General features: G+C 45.7%; 1 pseudogene; it reads right to left on the bottom strand.

Moving 5' to 3' along the window:
• Positions 1-17,882, bottom strand: LOC120880442 (annotated as a pseudogene).
• Positions 17,883-18,097: the final 215 nt, after the last annotated feature.

Raw genomic sequence — 18,097 nt, 5'->3', positions numbered from 1 at the left:
TTAAGAACTTATTCATAATGTGTTGTCACTGAATTTGTTTACCATTGTTACTTGACATACTGGGATAAGACCCAGCGAAGGTGGACCTCCCATCTACCCACAGGGCCACCTCCACGGAGCACCTCAGAAGTAATCAATCCTTGCTGCCAATCGGCTGACCCAGGCAGCCGCTGAGTGCACATGAAAACTAGTAGCCAATCAGCACTCCCCATAGCTTTTTTGAAAGATTCACACGTGTTTAACGTGTATAAAGCCAAAGAAAAACAGTCCTGAATTCTATAGCAGTATTCCATACAATTCATATGGCCATAGAACCTACAACTCAACATGTACAAAAATAATGTATATAGCAAACCCCACTTGTAAGCATGACATACTCTCTTTTTAGCTGCCAGGTTTGGGGATTTGGGGACTATTACACACACACACACACACACACACACAGAACCAGCACAATGGAGCTAACCCATAGGGGCCCAAGGTGCAGGTGAGGGCGAGGAGGGGCACAAGTCCCCGGGGAGGAGCTGTGAGGAGGTCCTGAGGCAGTTAGAGGCCAAGCCAGAGCTCAGTAGCTTGTCCACCATGGAAGGACATGGTGGAGTCGACCGGTCAGACACTTGGAGCAGCTGTGCTGCTCCAGGAGGTTCAGGCAGTTCTTGGGAAACCCAGCTTCTAGTTGCTGTAGTGACAGCTGCCACGCTGGACACAGGATGAGTTTGCTATGGTCCTGGGAGATGCCAATTTGCACCCAGCCATTACTGAGTGCAGGATGATGGTGCTGCGTGCGCAAAATCAGGTACACAGGTAGCTGGACTAGTCCAACACCTTCCCAAGGGTGCCCACCTTCAGCAAGTGTCCACTCATGGAGTTTTGGAAATACATGGAGTGTGATCTTCATGGAGGAATTGGGATGGGAACTCAATGGTGAGGTGGAGCACTGCACCATCACACTCTGTTTACTGCAGACAGATACCAACAGGCTGGAGGACGAGATGAGTCCAGTCATTGGAGAACACCCCCACACGGCCACACAGCTAACTCCCAAGGCTGCACTTGTCCAAGTAGTCCCCCCACTTTGCTGACTCAGAAGATGGTGATGCTGGCAGAATCCTCAGCTTCCTCCTGCCTGACCTCTCAGAGGGCTTGGAGGCATTCACGCTACACGGCGAATACAACATGTCATCAAGGTTGCACTTGACTGCTTCTCTGATCTCCTGGACCACTGGTTCCTCTTTTTCCCAGAGAGTCTTAGGCATAGGGTTCTCCAGGCCTTTACTGAGGACTGTGAGAGGCTTTCTGTTCCCGGGGTCCAGTCTGCTGGGAGTGATTGAAAATCTTCATGGAATAGTGAGCAGGTAATGGGGGATGGGCTGGGATGTAGTCAGAAAAACTGGTCTTGAGCTGCTCATGAACCATCAGGTGAGCAGTGGGGTCTGTCTACAGCATCTTCTGGAAGAGGCAGTTATGCGCTTGGGAATATTGCATTCATTCTTCTTGATCCAGAAGTCAGTAAGTTTTAGGCAAGAGATCTCAAAGGTGAGCTGCACCCATGATGCACCCAGTGGAGCCCACGACCATCTGGAAACGCTGCCTTTTGTTGCTTAACACCTCAGGAATCGCTTGTTGTTGTTTAGTCGCTAAGCAGCATCCTACTCTTTGGCTCCTCTGTCCATGGGATTTCCCAGGGAAGAATACTGGAGTAGGTTGCCATTTATTTCCTTCTCCAGGGGATCTGCCCAACCCAGGGATCAAACTCAGGTCTCCTGCACTGGGAGGCAAATTCTTTACCACGGCTAGGGAAGCACTAGGTATTTAGATAGGCTCTTCTGCTCGCCAACATATTCCTCTTTGGTCCAAATCTCCTATTTTCACCTCCAGATCTTCATTCAGGAAGACTCTGCCCAGCTTGAGACCCTGGTGAACAACCCGGTTTGGGTGCAGTCAAGGACTATCTGCCGCAGGTAGCAGCGGGTCTTGTCCTGGCTCGTGGATTTCCTCCACTGGTGTGGCTTCAAGAGAGATCTCCAGCAGCAGAGCCCCAACACTACCAACATGAAGTTCACATCCTCAGAAAGGCTGTGGCAGCCTCAGACTACATGCTGGCAGGCAAGGGGCAGTGAATAGTCCTCTCCCAGGTCATCGTCACCCTCTGGTGCGGCCTGAGCTGCAGCGACTTGGGTAGATCTTGCTTGCAAATACCTCCTTGGGGTCTTCATCAAGACAGAGATGCCAAAGCACTTGGCGAAGCTGCTCTTCCCCCAGAAAGCAGCCTGGGAGAACGTGTGGCCCACTGCATGGGTCCACTAGGCCTTCTGGGATCTCTTTTGCCCGCTGGATGTCTGTAAGGGCCTTGGGAGCCTCAACTCCAAGGATCCAGTCTTTCCCGGGTGGGCTGGTGCCCCAGCCAGCCTCTCTGCAGCGCCACCTCTCTTGTGTTCCTGGGAGCTGTTCCTCCGACTACACAGGGTCTGAGCAGTGGTTTGGCGCTATTAGCCTTCTCCCTGAATCAAATGCTGCTGTGAGAACGTTACAAAAGCTCTTCTCACTCTTTCTCTCTCTCCTTTTTCTTTTCCCTCCCACAATTGGGGAGGAAGACACGAGGCAGCAGTGGCTTGGGTTCTCCAGGTACCCTGGGCAGCCTGGTCCCATGCCCCACACCCCATGCCCCACACACTCAGCATCCAGCCCCCAGAGGGGTTTGTTTCCTCTAGAAGAGGGAAAGTCAAGGGAAGATGGTTTTATCAGATTAACTCCGACTGGTAAAAACACTGTCTCCCAGCCTCTGGGAGCAAGCCGACCCAGCTGCCTGTGTACCCAGTGGTTTCCAGGCTAGTGGGCGGTTGTTTTTCCTCCAAAGCTTTGGCTAGTTTTGCATCTCACCCGAGGGCTGCGGTTTGGGGAATGTTTTGAGTTGAAACATTCAGGCCCCTCATGGTATTTGGAGTTCTGAGACCCTTCTGTGCTAAAAGGAAAAATGAATGGTCTATTTAGAAACTGCTAACAATTCACAGTGTTAAAAAAAAAAGGCCACAATTCGGCAGCTGACGGGCTGGTGTTCTAAGGGTGGTCCCAGGGAAGCTGGCTGCATGGCAGTCGTGGCCCCCCCTCTGGATATTCCATCTAGAAGACCCCCTACTAGTGGGGGCAGTGCTTCCAGAAAGCCTCTCCCTGGCTTTTTCTGGGCCCTTCCCCGAACATGCTCCTCCTGGGGCCTGTGGTGTGCTTGGGCCATGAATGAGACCACTTTTCCTAAATCAGATGAGCTTTGCTCTTGACAAAGGAAGGAAAGGTGACTATCTGGGAATACCTGAAACAGTTTCTCTTGGGTTTGAGTTGTGAGGTTTTCAGCTATCACAGACATAGACACAGTTCTCCTGAAGGAGGAAATGGCCTTTGCTCTAAAGGACAAAACACACTCTGGGTGTTTCTTTGCCACCAGAGGTGCCCACTTCAGCGCAGTAGTGCACCGCTGCCCAGCAGAGCCACAAAGTGAAGGACACAGCCTCTCTCCTCACATTCCTCAGTCTAGTCGGAAACACAGGTAAGAAAGAGCTATTGAGGCGGATGGAAATAAATGACTGGAGAACACTTCCCACTTCTTAATGAATTCTGCCTTTTATCTCCCAGTATAATCTAAGCTCCGCAAGGGCAGGGACCTCATCTTACTCACCACTGGATTTCCTGTACCTCACACTGCCACTGGCACATCATAGACCTTCAAGAAATACCTGCTGGGTGAATGAATGAATGAAAGTCATCTTCCTTGTCATAGCCCCAGCTCCCAGGATAGCACTTGGTTCAGTAAATTCTTGATAAAAGAACAAATGAACAAGAGAGTGTCAGAGCAGGGCTTTAAAGTATAAGTGAGTTAACTAAAAAAGGACTGAAAAGGAAAGGGGCAGGAGATTCCACGGGCAGAAAGGATGATATTGACAAAGGCAAGCACAGATGTGCAGGTTTTGGGAAACTTGTTGGAAGTAGCCCAACATTTTACCTGAAAATAAATTTAAACAAAATTTTGCAGAAAAGCAGCAGAAGACGGTTTCCCTTGTGGCTCAGTGGTAAAGAGTCCACCTACCAGTGCAGGAGACGCAGCTTTGATCCTTGGGTCAGGAAGATCCCCTGGAGAAGGAAATGGCAACCTACTGCGATATACTTGCCATGGAGAACCCCAGGGACAGAGGAGCCTGGCAGGCTACTGTCCACGATGTCTCAAAGAGGCGACACGACTTAGCAACTAAACAACAAAAAAGCAGAAGACCACCTAGGTGTTCTTATTTTAAAATATTGAACATTTAATAAACTGCCATATAACATGGACGAGTGTTATACAGCCGTTACCACAATGAAGATGGCCATTTTTTGTGTGTTTCTAAATAATGCATCAAGTGAGCAGCAGCACGCAATAAAGCCTATGCATCATCACTGTCTTGTGGCCAAATCAACAGTTGCATTTGGCTACTGGATGCTGTAACTTTTCAAAATGTTTATATATTTTTAATAGATTGTCTTGTCAATGTTTTTAAATAGACAAAAGAAGGATGTGGTCAACAGTAAAGGCCCCCCGTCTTCTCCTAGTGCCAAGTCCCAGGGAAGACATTCTAGGTGAGGAAAGAGATTCTATTTACATTTCTTTATTTTCTTGGGCTCCAAAATCACTGTGGATGGTGACTGCAGCCATGAAATTAAAAGACACTTGCTCCTTGGAAGAAAAGCTATGACAAACCTGGACAGCATGTTAAAAAGCAGAGACATTACTTTGCCAACGAAGGTCCATCTAGTCAAAGTCATGTATGAATGTGAGAGCTGGACAAAGAAGGCTGAGAACTGATGCTTTCAAACTGTGGTGTTGGAGAAGACTCTTGCAAGTCCCTTAATCCACAAGGAGATCAAAACAGTCAATCCTAAAAGAAATTAGCCCTGAATATTCATTGGAAGGACTGATACTGAAATTGAAGCTCCAATACTTTAGCCACCTGATGTGAAGAGCCAATTCATTGGAAAAGACCCTGATACTGGGAAAGACTGAAGGTAGGAGGAGAAGGGGATGACAAAGGATGAGATGAAGTCACAGGGCCAGCTGATTCATGCTGATGTTTGAAAGAAAACAACAAAATTCTGTAAAGCAAATTATCCTTCAATTAAAAAATAATTTTTTTCAAAAAGTCACAGGCCTGTGTGTTTCTACTGTATTGACTACAAGATTTTTGTTTGCATGTGACAGAAGCTTAATGTAAACAAGCTCAAGTAGGGAATTCCCCTGTGGTCCAGTGGTTAGGACTCTGTGCTTTCACTACAGGGGGTACAGGTTCTATCCCCGGTCTGGGAACTAAGGTCCTGCAAACCAGGTAGCACAGCCAACATAAATAATAACAATAATAACAAACTAGCTCGAGCAAAAGAACTATCAAGGGCAGGAGCTGGTTCTTTCTAGGTTTCTGTGTGTGTGTGTGTGTGTGTATACACTTAGGTATGTATCTATCATCTATCAACCATCTGTCTATCTAATTTTAGGTTTTCTTCCTCCCAGAGTAACCTTATTCTCTCCTACTACTTATACCTCCTCTTTGCAGTCAGGGAAGCTTGCTTACATGGCCTCTGCAGCTTTGGGTCAATCCATATGAAAATCCCAAGAAAAGACTTTGGTGAGTTTTGCTTTGGATCACATGCCCACTCCAGAACAGTCTCTGTCACTATTGACCAGCCCAAGTCAAGGGCCCTCCCATGATGAGCAGCACGTTGACTACCAGATCTAGAAGAAGAGGAGTGTCCTCCCAAAGAAACAGATGCAGAGGAAAATCAAACTGCACTTCACCCCACGGCAGCCTTGCAGGTGCCCCAGGCAGCCAGGTGCCAGATATGGACACGCTGACATCATACCTGCAATCAGCGCAGGAGAAGGTAAACTCTGAATACACATTTTTCGTGTCTTATTGTAGCCTCTCTTCTGGGATTTGGTTTCTTACCTGTCAAGTGTGTATGTTGGGCTAAGTTCACCTTTAAAAGTCTCCTGTGGGAATTCCCTGGTAATCCAGTGGTCAGAACTCTGCCTTTTCACTGCTGAGGGCATGGGTTCAATCTCTGGTCAGGGAACTAAGATCCTACCAGGCTTATGGCTTGACCAAAAAAGAAAAAAAGTTCCTTGAAAATATGACATTCTAGTATTTCTGAGATATTCATGCTTACAAGTCTTGCTATCATCAGAATAATGGAAATGTCAGCTTCCTTGGTTGATTAATTTAAGAGGTAGTTTTGGAATTTTTAACTTTGTAGTTGTCATTCATTTTAAAAACACTTAATCTATTGTTCTGCAAAGAAATCTTATCTTTTTCCCATAGAACATTTTTCAGTCTCACTCAGAATCTCAATTCTTGGAATCATCGTCTTTGAAAGAATAAGATATTTGGGAGCAAAGAATTTTAGATCCATCCCAATTTTTAATTCTTAGGCCCAAGCCTTTTATTATTTCTAATCTATCCAAGAAGCTGTGGAAAGGGAAATCATTACTCCCTTAGGTTATTTGGGGACCCCTTGACCTTGGTAGAGAATAGAATTCCAGAAGGGGAGAATCTCTGAGCCAGAAATTGTTACTGTGCTGTGTCTGTTGAGTATCCATGATATACTTATGAAGTGCAAGGAAATCCGAATCACTGACACCTTAGCCCTTCAGTGGGTGTGGGACTCTGTGCCTCTTGAAGCATGACCAGCTGCCCCACCCCCACCCCACCCCCACCAACCCTGGGCCAGCGCAGCACAGGTGCAGAAAAGAGGACACAAAGAAGGAAAACGTCTTAGGCAAGGTCAAGGGCTAGATGGCAAAACTTGAATGTTTTTAATTGGAGAATAATTGCTTTACAACATTGTATAAGTTTCTGCTGTACAGCAACGTGAATCAGCTGTATATATGCATATAACCCTGCCCTCCCACTCACCATCTCAACCTCCAGCCCAACACAGAGGACAGAGCTGAGCTCCCCTCTAGTTCTCCTTCAACATGATCTTCCTCTGTGTCCCCTTCGCCTCCAGCCACCTTCAGAGCCTCCTTCTCTAAGCCCTGAAACCAAGCCCAACCCTTCCTCACTCTCAGCTCTCAAGACCTGCTTGGCAATGCCGCGGCCCTGACCACCAGCCACGCTGGGCCTTTCAGTCTTGCCTCCCACAAGCATCTGGAGCGGGCACGTCACTTCCAGGCATCTGTCGTGCTTGCAGAGAAAGCCCTTTCCTTAACCCAAGCCTCACAATCCAAATGCCTGACTCGGCGAGGGATCGTCTAACAGCCAAGCCTTTGTTTCATTAGGGAGACTCGACCCCACCACATGCTCTGTCTGAGGCTCCCTGCCCACAGCCACACTCCCCTGCACACAATGGAAGACCTGTGTCTTTCTTTCACAGCCCTGGGGATGTAACAGTGGATGCTGGGGCCACCTGCCAGTCCCTGGGGGCTGTGGGAGTCTCCCCAGGCTGGCAAGGGTGACTGGCAAGGTCAGCAGCCAGGTCAATCCTGGGCCACAGGGACTGCCACCTGCTTGGTGTTTTCTTGATCACTGGTCCAGGGAAGGGCTGACTTGACTTCTCCTGGAACTCCCACCCCTCATACCCAGCATGTGGAGCCCTGTACCAAGGTCACAGGCGCGGAGCCTTAGACCAAGGTCACAGGTGCAGAAACTTACACCAAGGTCACAGGTGTGGAGCCTTAGACCAAGGTCACAGGTGTGGAGCCTTAGATCAAGGTCACAGGACAAAAATTTCTGGAATTAACCAGGCCCCATAGCAACTGTTACCACAAGCCTCCTGATCTAAACCAGCCAGTTCCCCCACCCTATATTAAGTAAAATACCTGCCCTATTACCCACCCTATAGCATCCTTACCAATCACCTAATGCCACCCTTCCAGTAGGAATTTTCTGTCATGAGGCTATAAAAATTGGCTACTAGGCCTCAAGAGGGGACAGCTCTCCTTTGAGCTGGCCCACCATTCTAGCAGCATCTCCCACTCTATTTTCCTCTCATTCTGCTTCATGTCTGGAAATTCCTTTACAGCCCATGCACAGACTACACGACACAACAGAATCTTATTCCTCAAAGATCAATGGGCTTCCTTCAATGGGCTTGAGTGGCCAAGGCATGATACAGCAACAAAAGCTTCCCAACTTGAGAGGAACCCCTAGTCATTCTTCCAGAAAGACTAGTACAAACCATAGCTATCTGCCCATTTCTTAATTTATTTTTTTCATTCATAAAAATATTTATTAGACTCTTGCTAGGTTCTTGGCAAATTAATAAAGCTCACATGCATTTTCAGAACCTTCATTTTCTGCATATCTCAAAGCCCATCGTAAATGCTCCCTCATCCAGGAAGCCTCCCCTAGAATTTCTATTTTAATTCAATTTCATAGGACACAGAACCCTGAAGGGTTTGCTGCTCACTGCTGTCTCTTCCACTCAGGCCCTGCATTAGTGACTGGTACCTCAGCTAAGCCTGTTAACTCTAGACTGGGAAAGAAACAGAAATCCAGAAGCAGGAGTTTCCAGTTCTCCGCTCCCTGTGCAGACACCCCCAACCCATCAGCCTTTTGAAGCCCATCCCTTCCCACAGGACCTCCCTGCCCTCCATCACAGAGCACTTCCCCATGAAACCCATGCTGTCTTTGGCCTGCTGATTCTGGCCTTCTGAACATGATAACAAGATTAGTCTGCTTTTTCTCTTTGGTTCCACTGCATGTGGAACGTCTCCAGCTGGGGGACCAGGGATCAAACCCATGGCCCTCTGCAGTGGAAGAATGGAGTCTTAACCACTGAACCACCAGGGAAGTCCCAGATTAGTCCTCTTGTTGTTGTTGTTGTTGTTGAGTCCCTAAGTCATGTCTGACTCCTTTGCGAACCTGTGAACTGTCGCCCGCTCCTGTTCCTAGGATTTTCCAGGCAAGGACACTGGAGTGGGTTGCCATACCTTCCTCCAGGGCCAGATTAGTCTTCTTAACAAAGCACCCTGACGGTTCCTAGCACTGACTCAGAAGGATGCGTTAATTATCCACTGATCACAGGATTTTTTTGTCATTCATCAAGGATTTGTTGAGCACCTACTCTACCATTAATAATTACTCTGCAAGACCCTGGGGATATAAAAATGAGCAAAACAGAATTGCAGTCTATATGGGAAGACAAAAATAGACAAGGAAAATAATACGTGCAATCAGCGTTGTGCCAGGCACGTAGAAGAGGAGCACTTAGGCTGGCCTGAGAGGCGTTTGCCAGGCAAGTGGAGGTAAGACAGATAACCTAAGTGAAACCTCCCATGCCTGCGTTCAAGGTCTGTGGGCTTCTGTCCTCCAAGCTGTCCCCACTATGTGTGTCTGCTCTGAGGATGCCACCCCTCCACCAACTTCAACACCTTGGCCCACCTGTCTTCCTCCTTTCTCCTCTAGTCTGAATGGTTTTCCCAGCTGTTTAACTTAAATCTACAACTAAACAGGGAATTCCAGCAGGGCTGGGCTGGCAGTCTTCGAGTCAAGTTCAGCGTCATGGTCTGCAGGGGACTGATCTATGTATCATACTTTAAGTGCCTGGGGTAAGTACACTGGCACAGATGGTCAGTGGTACAGCCATGCAATAGCTGCTCAGCTAAAAATGACATTTCCCCACCAAGCAGAGGTCATATACACGTGGAACAGAGGAGGAGTTGGGCCTTCCAGATCTGGGTCTCCATGTCGCTGCTCATACTCTCCTCCACGCCCTTGTCCCTCTGCTCCTGGCCACACAAGACTGTCGCTCTGCTTTGATCATGACCTGCAAAAGAAATCCACATCCAGGTCCCTTAAGCCATTGTGTGGTTGGCTTTCTTTGTTAGAGCAACCCAGTCTTACCTAGCCTTAATATGACGGACAGCACGTCAGGTTTCTAGCTTCCACTGCAAACATGGAAAATCTAGCAACACTATGCCTGCAACTCTGTGGGGCCACAGTCAGTAGGCACAGACCCCCAGTGTCCAGTGAGGCCAGGAGCCAGTGCCCCTGCCAAGGCCCTTGAACTCTTGCTTTTCTGCTTCTTTACTCTTTCCCATGAACTGCCTGATCCTTGCAGGCACTTTCGTTTGCAGAAGCATTTTAGCCTCCAAAAAGAACACAAGATTCAGGAAGTCCCATGGCTGATGATCCGTCTGCCTGGCTTGTCTTTCAGAAGTCCGTCCTGTTTTAATGCCTAAATCAGACATTTCACCCCAGGTTTAGGACCTGGAGCAGACCCAATGTCTTCCCCACAACAAATATTCTGCAATATCCCCTCTACATTCCTGAAATTAAACTAATATTAAATAGTAATCAACTAGTTAATTAATGATAAAAATTAATAATTAAATTTGGTATTAATTAAATTAAACTACTACTACATACCATTTTAAAAATCAGTATAATGCCCTAATGTAATACAAAGGCAAAATAAAACCAGAGTCACTTAGAATAACATCATGTGTTTCAGTATTTAGAGGTTTGGTGCAATTCCGTCAGGAGCCAACAGAAAGTACTCAGATCCTCTGGCGGGGAAATCTGGCAGCTACAGATGCAGACAGCCACAGGTATGCGGTTTTGGTAACAAACACCACAAGTGTCTCTATCATCAGGAATCTGATTCCAAAAGGAGGTGAACAGCTCTTGGTAAAGGTGAACAATTCTTGGTAAAGCCCCAAACAAAACAAAATTCTGTCTTTCCTTGATTTTCCACAGCCGTTACAATCAAGTTTTCCTGGGGACTCCCCGGGTGGTCCAGTGGCTAAGACTCTGTGCTCCCAATACAGGAGGCCCAGGTTCAGTCCCTGATCAGGGAACTAGATCCCACCTGCCGCAACTGAAGATTACATAAGCAGCAATTAAGACCCGACACGGCCAAATAAATAAAAATAAAATTTTTAAAGAGCATTGGAAATGGTAAATATAAAAGACATATCTGAGTAAATATAAAAGACTTCTTTTTTAAAAAATCAAGTTTTCCTAGAAAATGTCATGCTTCAAGTTTGAAAACTTGAAACAAATACTTTGTGCTGATGAGTGAAATGGAATTCAGATGTACTCTGAGACCATTCCAAATACATCCTCTACAGAGAATGCATAGAGGGCCCCCAGCAGTCATGCAGGGCAGGGGCAGTTCTTGGTTGGGGACACCAGCCAGAGAATTTCAATCTGTTTAGCATCTCTGCCCTTTCCCCAATAAACGCTGAGATCACCCCCAGCCCACTGCTAAGACAATCAAACACACCTGGGCATTTCCAAAGCCCTCCTTTCAGCAGGTGTTTCCTGCATGAGAATCCCTTCTTCAAACCACAGATGCACAGAGAGGCAATGGCAATGTCGAAGGGAATATGAATATGACTCACGGCGTCACCTCCTCTCGCTGTTCTGTGACTGTCTGGACCTGGGAGGCTTGTCTTCAGCAAAGACCTGAGTGTGGTCGGGAAGGACTGTGATGGGACCCTCGGTGAGTGTGCTGCTGGGAGAGCAGCGGGAGGTGGCCACCTTCTCCCTGTGCCTCTGGGCTTCATTTCTGTATTTGAAAAAGAGGTATGCCCAAAACGAGAGCCCAAAATGGAATGAAATTCAGTTCTCCCGTCCCTCTCATCGCCTGCCTATTAATAGTCTCTTGGAACAAGTCACATTGAGACGTTTATTCACTGCCTGTGAGAGTGTGTTCACCTGAAATAGTTCCTGGGCCATTTTTCTCAGCTTCTGTGCTGCTGGGCAGCCAAGAGAGACGCCATTTCTCAAAGAAAGGTGTGTGCGGCCAGGTTCCACCCGGGCTGGAGTGAAGCCTGGAGTCAAAACACCAATCAGGTCCTCACAAACTTAGAAAACCAGGAGCATAAACACTTCATCTTCTGGACCCTTCCCCAGGAACCACCCTCTTGGCTTCTCTTCATTGAAGGAACCGCCTACTTTCTCCTCAGGCCTAGGTGTTGTCTAAGCTCTTACACGACTCCCTGTGGCCTCTGGACAAAGGCTGCATTGCTGCGACGTGTGCCGTGGAGGGACAGAGACAAAGAAAGCAAGGTGCCCTTCTTCTCAGGACCTTCCTTGGTCCTTAGCTCTGATCCCCTGTGAGCAAATGCCTCCCTTTCCTCATTTCATGCCATCCCACCACCTCATTTCCTCCCCTGTCCAAAGTCATTTTTAACTGTCTGACCAGGAAGGATCTGACCTGACAGGACAATTAAATATTCATACCCTGACTGAAGAGTCTGTACAAAAATCAATTAAAAATAGGACATGTGGAGGTGAGACATTTTCAATCTTTTTTTTTTTTTTTTCCTGTCAGGAAAGCTGTGGAGCACAGACGCCAATGCCCTGGGGCTGGAGTGGGTCCCAGAAGGCATCCACACCTTCTGTCAGCTGGGTACACAGTCTCCACCCTCTTCGCCTGGGGCAGCTGAAGGGGCTGATATGACCTTTGTCCCTCCAAGAGGAAGAGCAGGCCCCTGAACACAAACCTGCCCCCTGCACCCGTCTTCACCAGGGTGAGCTACCGCCCTCTCTGGGCTTCCATTGAGTGCCCCCTTTCATCAGATGTTTGTCATTATTTGCTAGATTGGTTTGCACCTTGTTCTAGAGTATGAGAGAAGGGAATGGCAACCCACTCCCGTATTCTTGCCTGGAGAATCCCACGGACAGAGGAGCCTGGCTGGCTACAGCCCATGGGGTCGCACACAGTCGGACACGACTGAGCGACTAACACACACTAGAGAATGAGGGAACAACACGTTGAGGGCATCTTTCCGCTTTCCTCTCCATCTTTCCACACAGATCCCCAGCCAGTCCCTGGAATCTGGAGCGCAACTAATAAATGTTTGCACAAAGAATCAGGAGGGCAGAAATCTGCCACTTCAGTACCACTTCTTGTTTCCAATGGCAAATCAGTTGAATAACAATTAAAAGTTCACTTCTTCCACTTCCTTCCAGGTCAACTTGAGGTGGCATAGGAGCGACTCCAAGAAAAGTCCAGAACAAGTGAGGATTTATTTCTATAAAGAAGCAGAGAGGGCAGCTCATCCCAGATCCCTGACATGATGTGGCTCTTAGTTAGTTAGATAAATTCATTGCCAAATAAGTTCCGAAGAAGCATCAAGATTAGCCAGCAAAATAAAAGCTCTGGGATATTCTGTGGTCAAGAAATCCACTTCAGTTCAGTTCAGTTCAGTCGCTCAGTCGTGTCCGACTCTTTGCGACCCCGTGAATTGCAGCACGCCAGGCCTCCCTGGCCATCACCATCTCCCGGAGTTCACTCAGACTCAGGTCCATCAAGTCAGTGATGCCATCCAGCTGTCTCATCCGCTATCATCCCCTTCTCCTCCTGCCCCCAATCCCTCCCAGCATCAGTCTTTTCCAATGAGTCAACTCTTCACATGAGGTGGCCAAAATACTGGAGTTTCAGCTTTAGCATCATTCCTTCCAAAGAAATCCCAGGGCTGATCTTCAGAATGGACTGGTTGGACCTCCTTGCAGTCCAAGGGACTCTCAAGAGTCTTCTTCAACATCACAGTTCAAACGCATCAATTCTTTGGCGCTCAGCCTTTTTCACAGTCCAACTCTCACATCCATACGTGACTACTGGAAAAACCATAGCCTTGACTAGACGGACCTTAGTCAGCAAAGTAATGTCTCTGCTTTTCAATATGCTATCTAGTTTGATCCACTTAACAACCTTTAATTTGGCATTTCCCAAATGTTGTCTTGTGGAAATGTATTTAACATCCTTCAGAATCAGGCAAAAGCTGGCCAGTAGATCTCTAAGTTCCCTTTCAGCTCAAGAATCCTATGGTTTTAGATCTTTAAAAGGCCTGGCAGGAGCAAGGAATTTGAAGTCAGAACAAGCTTGATTTCAAATATTGCCTCTCGTTAACTGAAAAAGCTGGATGATGTCAGTGTCTCAGAGCTTCAGTCTTCTTATCTGTGAAATGGGGATGATAATAGTGTCTGTATCATTATGCTGCTTTGAGGGTCACATTAGGAAACCAGTGTAGGCTAAGGCAATTTATAAACTGGACATGGCATGATTATATTAGCTATTACTAGTATAAATTAATAACAGAATTAGAATTTGAACCTGAAAAATCTTTTATCTCCTAGTCATTTGCTGGGAACTGATTTCCCACAGCCCTGCCTGCTCTATAGATACATTTTTAAAATAAGGCAAATCCCTTGACTTCTTTCTCTTTCTTTTTCAGATTGATACTTTCAGTGTCATTTCAATTTAGTATTTGGGCTGGGAAAGGAAATATATTAAAAACAAACAAATGATTTGTTCTATGCCGTGAGCCTCCGGTTGAATGAGTTTGGGGCTTTTCATTCAATGCCAAAGGCCGGTGGTCAAATTAAAAACAGAGTGCAAGACACAGGAGACTCTGATGGAGAAGAAATTCATTGCAGAGAGCCAAATTCCACTACAGCAAATCCAACACTGACAGTTCTAAGACATAGTTCTTCAGGGGGAAAAAACTGTCCTGCCTTCCTGAACATCTCTTCCCAGTTAGAAAGAATGTTGCTTTTTCGCACCTCATGCTGGTACTTGGTGAAATATACAGTTATGCCATGAAAATAATCACATCCCAAATCCTTCCACCTTGTTTATTTTCCTTCTTGGTCTTTACTCAAACCATGACTTTTGGCCAATTTAAAATAGTACCTTCTATTTGTACCCTATTTTTATTTTTTTAAAAATTATTTCTGTAATGATACAGTGAAGCTGAAGATCCATTATCGAGTCTGCACAATGCAACTTTCTAATTGATTTATTTCTGTAAGACTATTTCAGGTTCTGATCAAGTCACTGACTTCACATTGAAGGATATTCTCAGACAGGCTGGTCCTCAGCAGCAGCTGGGATTCCACAGAGAAATCGTTGTGATTGTTAAGAAATGAAGTAGCCCTCCTCCCAGGGGTTTCCCAGGTGGCACTAGTGGTAAAGAACCCAGCTGCCAACGCAGGAGACAAAATTGCTGAGAGTTTGATCCCTGGGTCAGGAAGATCCCCTGGAGGAGGGGATGGCAACCCACTCCATTACTCCTGCCTGGAGAAATCCCCGTGAACAGAGAAGCCTGGTGGACTGCAGTCCATGAGGTTGCAAAGAGTCGGACACAACTGAAGGGGCTTAGCATGCACGCACTCCTCCCAGGGCAAGATATGTACCTGCAGGTAGAAAATGATGGCAGCGGCATTTCGAAAAGATGGTTTCCTACATTTTACTAGATTTATGGTGTAAAATCAAAAGCCCAGGTTCTGTATTTCTAAAATGTTCTGGTTGAAAAAATTCTGCTCACAACTTTTTTTTCCTTTCAATTTTATGAAAAATGTGATGCATTAGTACAGGTGAGAAAATAAAACCTCTCAGTTTTGCTGAACCCAGAAAAATTTCATTCAGCAGAACCTGTTTGCAAGCACTTGGACAAATCTCTCCAAAATAGTTCCAGTAGTAAACTGTTCAAAAATGAGCTCTCTGGAAAAAAAAAAACAAAAAAACTGCAAAGATAGTCTGTTGTTTCATCATCAGCTAATTTTACCCCACTGAGTTTCATATCCTGTTTTTAAATGGTTTCACCTTAAGATGACGAAGCAGAGCTTTGAAATTAATATGGAGCACGTTATTTTGTGTATTAAAAGAGTTTGTCTCTTAATTAGTATCAGATTAAAAAAATGCTAGTATGTATGCTTAGTCCTTTAAGTTTATTTTCCAATCAGTTCTTATGTTTTTATTATGTCATTTTTATTTTCCCATTTCCCAAATGAGGAACCTCATTTTTAGAGAGTTTAACTCTTTAGCCCAAAGCTGTATGGTAACAACAGCCTTGGTATTGAGTCCAGTGCTGTCTGATCCTAGGACCTGTGTCCTCCCTTTGTACCTCATGCTGACTTTCTCATGGCTAATTCAGGAACATCGAATTCTGAAACAGAAAGGAACCTCAGAGATCATTTGCAGAAAACTCCACTTTATGTGAGAAATTGGAGCCCAGAGACATGAAATAGATTTATTCAAATTATTTATTTATTTATTCAAATTTATTCGATTCACATCATTATTTAGGTAATAAGAGCCATCACTTCTGGGCAACTTCTGATTTTTCTGTCAGAACTGTTCTGGCACAACAAGCACTCAGTGCGAGCTTTTGCTGGGATTTCCCTTCCCAAATGAAACTAGCTCTATCATATTATGTAATATACATGTATAATACACATATGTATATATGCACACATATATTAATTTATGAATAATAAAATAGCATTCATGCTACGAGGATGTTTCCACATATAACACTCTGACACCAAATGTGTGGGTTTTCCCTACCAGGCAATTCTCCAGTTCTCTGTGGAAACCAAACAGGTATCCTACAATCTACTTCAATTCTGACACTACCTACCTGGAGTGAGTACAGACCCCAGAGTTTAAAGGCTCAGTCCCCTAAGACTCCCCTTTCCCCCACTTAAATGCCTCACAGCTAGTATGTCCCCAGGTTACCCACACTTCTGTCTGACTTGGCTACAAATCACAGGTTCCCATGACCCCTTCCTTCTCAGGATTGAAAATTTGCCATCAATAAATGGCTCTCAGAACTCAGGGGAATCTTTTACTTACTATTACAAGTTTATTAATAAAGGACACAAATGAACATCCAAATGAAGAGATATAGAAGGCAAGGTCTGGAAGTGTCCAGAATACAGGAGCTTCTTCTGACCCCAAGGATTTTGCAGTATACCAACCTCCTGGCATATGGATGCAGTCTCCAACCCAGAAGCTCTCTGAATCCCAGTTTTTGGTTTTTACTGTGCCATGCGGTTTGTGGGATCTTAGTTCCCCGACCATAGATTGAACCCATGACCCCTGTAGTGAAAATCAAATCCTAACCACTGGACTGCCAGGGAATTCCCCTGGACTCCACTGTTTAGAATTTTTATGGAAGTTTTATTACTTATGCACACTTGATTACATCATTGGCAATTAGTGATTAATTCAATTCCCAGCCCCTGTCTCCTCGGAGGTTAGAGGGGAGCCAGGAATCTGTGAACCCTTCCAGCACCCAGACCCTATGCCTCTGATCCTGGTGACATGTTGGAAGCGAGCCTGCTGTGTGTATCCATTCTTCGACTCCTTCCCACAGCCTTCTCCTTGAGCAAGCATTTCTCTCCAACTGTGCATTTCTTATTCACTTCCACTAAGAGGTCCTCGTCACTCCAGGTGACAGGTGTCCCCATCTCCTGCACTTTAATCCTCTAATCCAGTTATTTCTGTTTTAGGAGCACAAACAAAACTCTTCTGTTTGCCCTTTTGGTTCGGCATTGCTTCTATTTCCCTATTCCTCCTTCCAGTTAAAGCAGGAGAAATCAGCCCAGGATCTCAGCCCCTGCTCATCAGTTTCCATTTCTGCAAAATCGACTAAGGCTACACAAGACCTCAGAAGCATTTTCTGCAGGACTCCACCACTTTGAGAAGCAGCAAAGCTTGTCTTTGGGTTGTTCCTACCAGTGGTGTGCTGAGAAAATATATACATAAACAAACAAACAAATAGCCCTGATTTGTACCTTTTGCTGATTTCCAATTTCTGTGGTATAAATGTTTCTACTATGACAGATTTCAAGCTACAACCTTTACCACCAGTATGCAAAGTTCTTGAGTATTTAACAGTTGCTTTTCAGAGCCTACAAGAGCTGGCTCCAGCACATCCCTGGCAGGGCTACCCTCCAATTCTCATGGCACCCCCTGTGAACGCCCATCTTGCATTGTCATTGGCTGACACGATTCTGTCATTACCTAGCATTCACTGTGGTCCACACTCTCCTGGGGACATTGCATAACTGATCTAATTTAAGCCTCACAAAATCCACTATCTCTAGCTCCATTTCATACGTCATGGTTACTGCTGGGGGATTATCCCCCTCCAATTGGCCCGAGCAAGATGTAAAATACAGGACACTAAACCCATTGGGTAAAGCAGTACACCCCTCTCAAAAATATATTTTAACATAGGGAGTGATTTTAAGCATTTTTTTTCATTATGAAAGTAATGAACTGCTTTGTAAAGAAAATTGAAAAGTAAATATTCATTCTCATATATTTTAAGATTTAT

This window comes from Oryx dammah, unplaced genomic scaffold (genome assembly GCF_014754425.2).
Source record: "Oryx dammah isolate SB20612 unplaced genomic scaffold, SCBI_Odam_1.1 HiC_scaffold_21, whole genome shotgun sequence".
NCBI classification, from domain to species: domain Eukaryota; kingdom Metazoa; phylum Chordata; class Mammalia; order Artiodactyla; family Bovidae; genus Oryx; species Oryx dammah.
The sequence above is the reverse complement of the archived record's forward strand: the minus strand, read 5'-3'. Positions and strand labels throughout refer to the sequence as shown.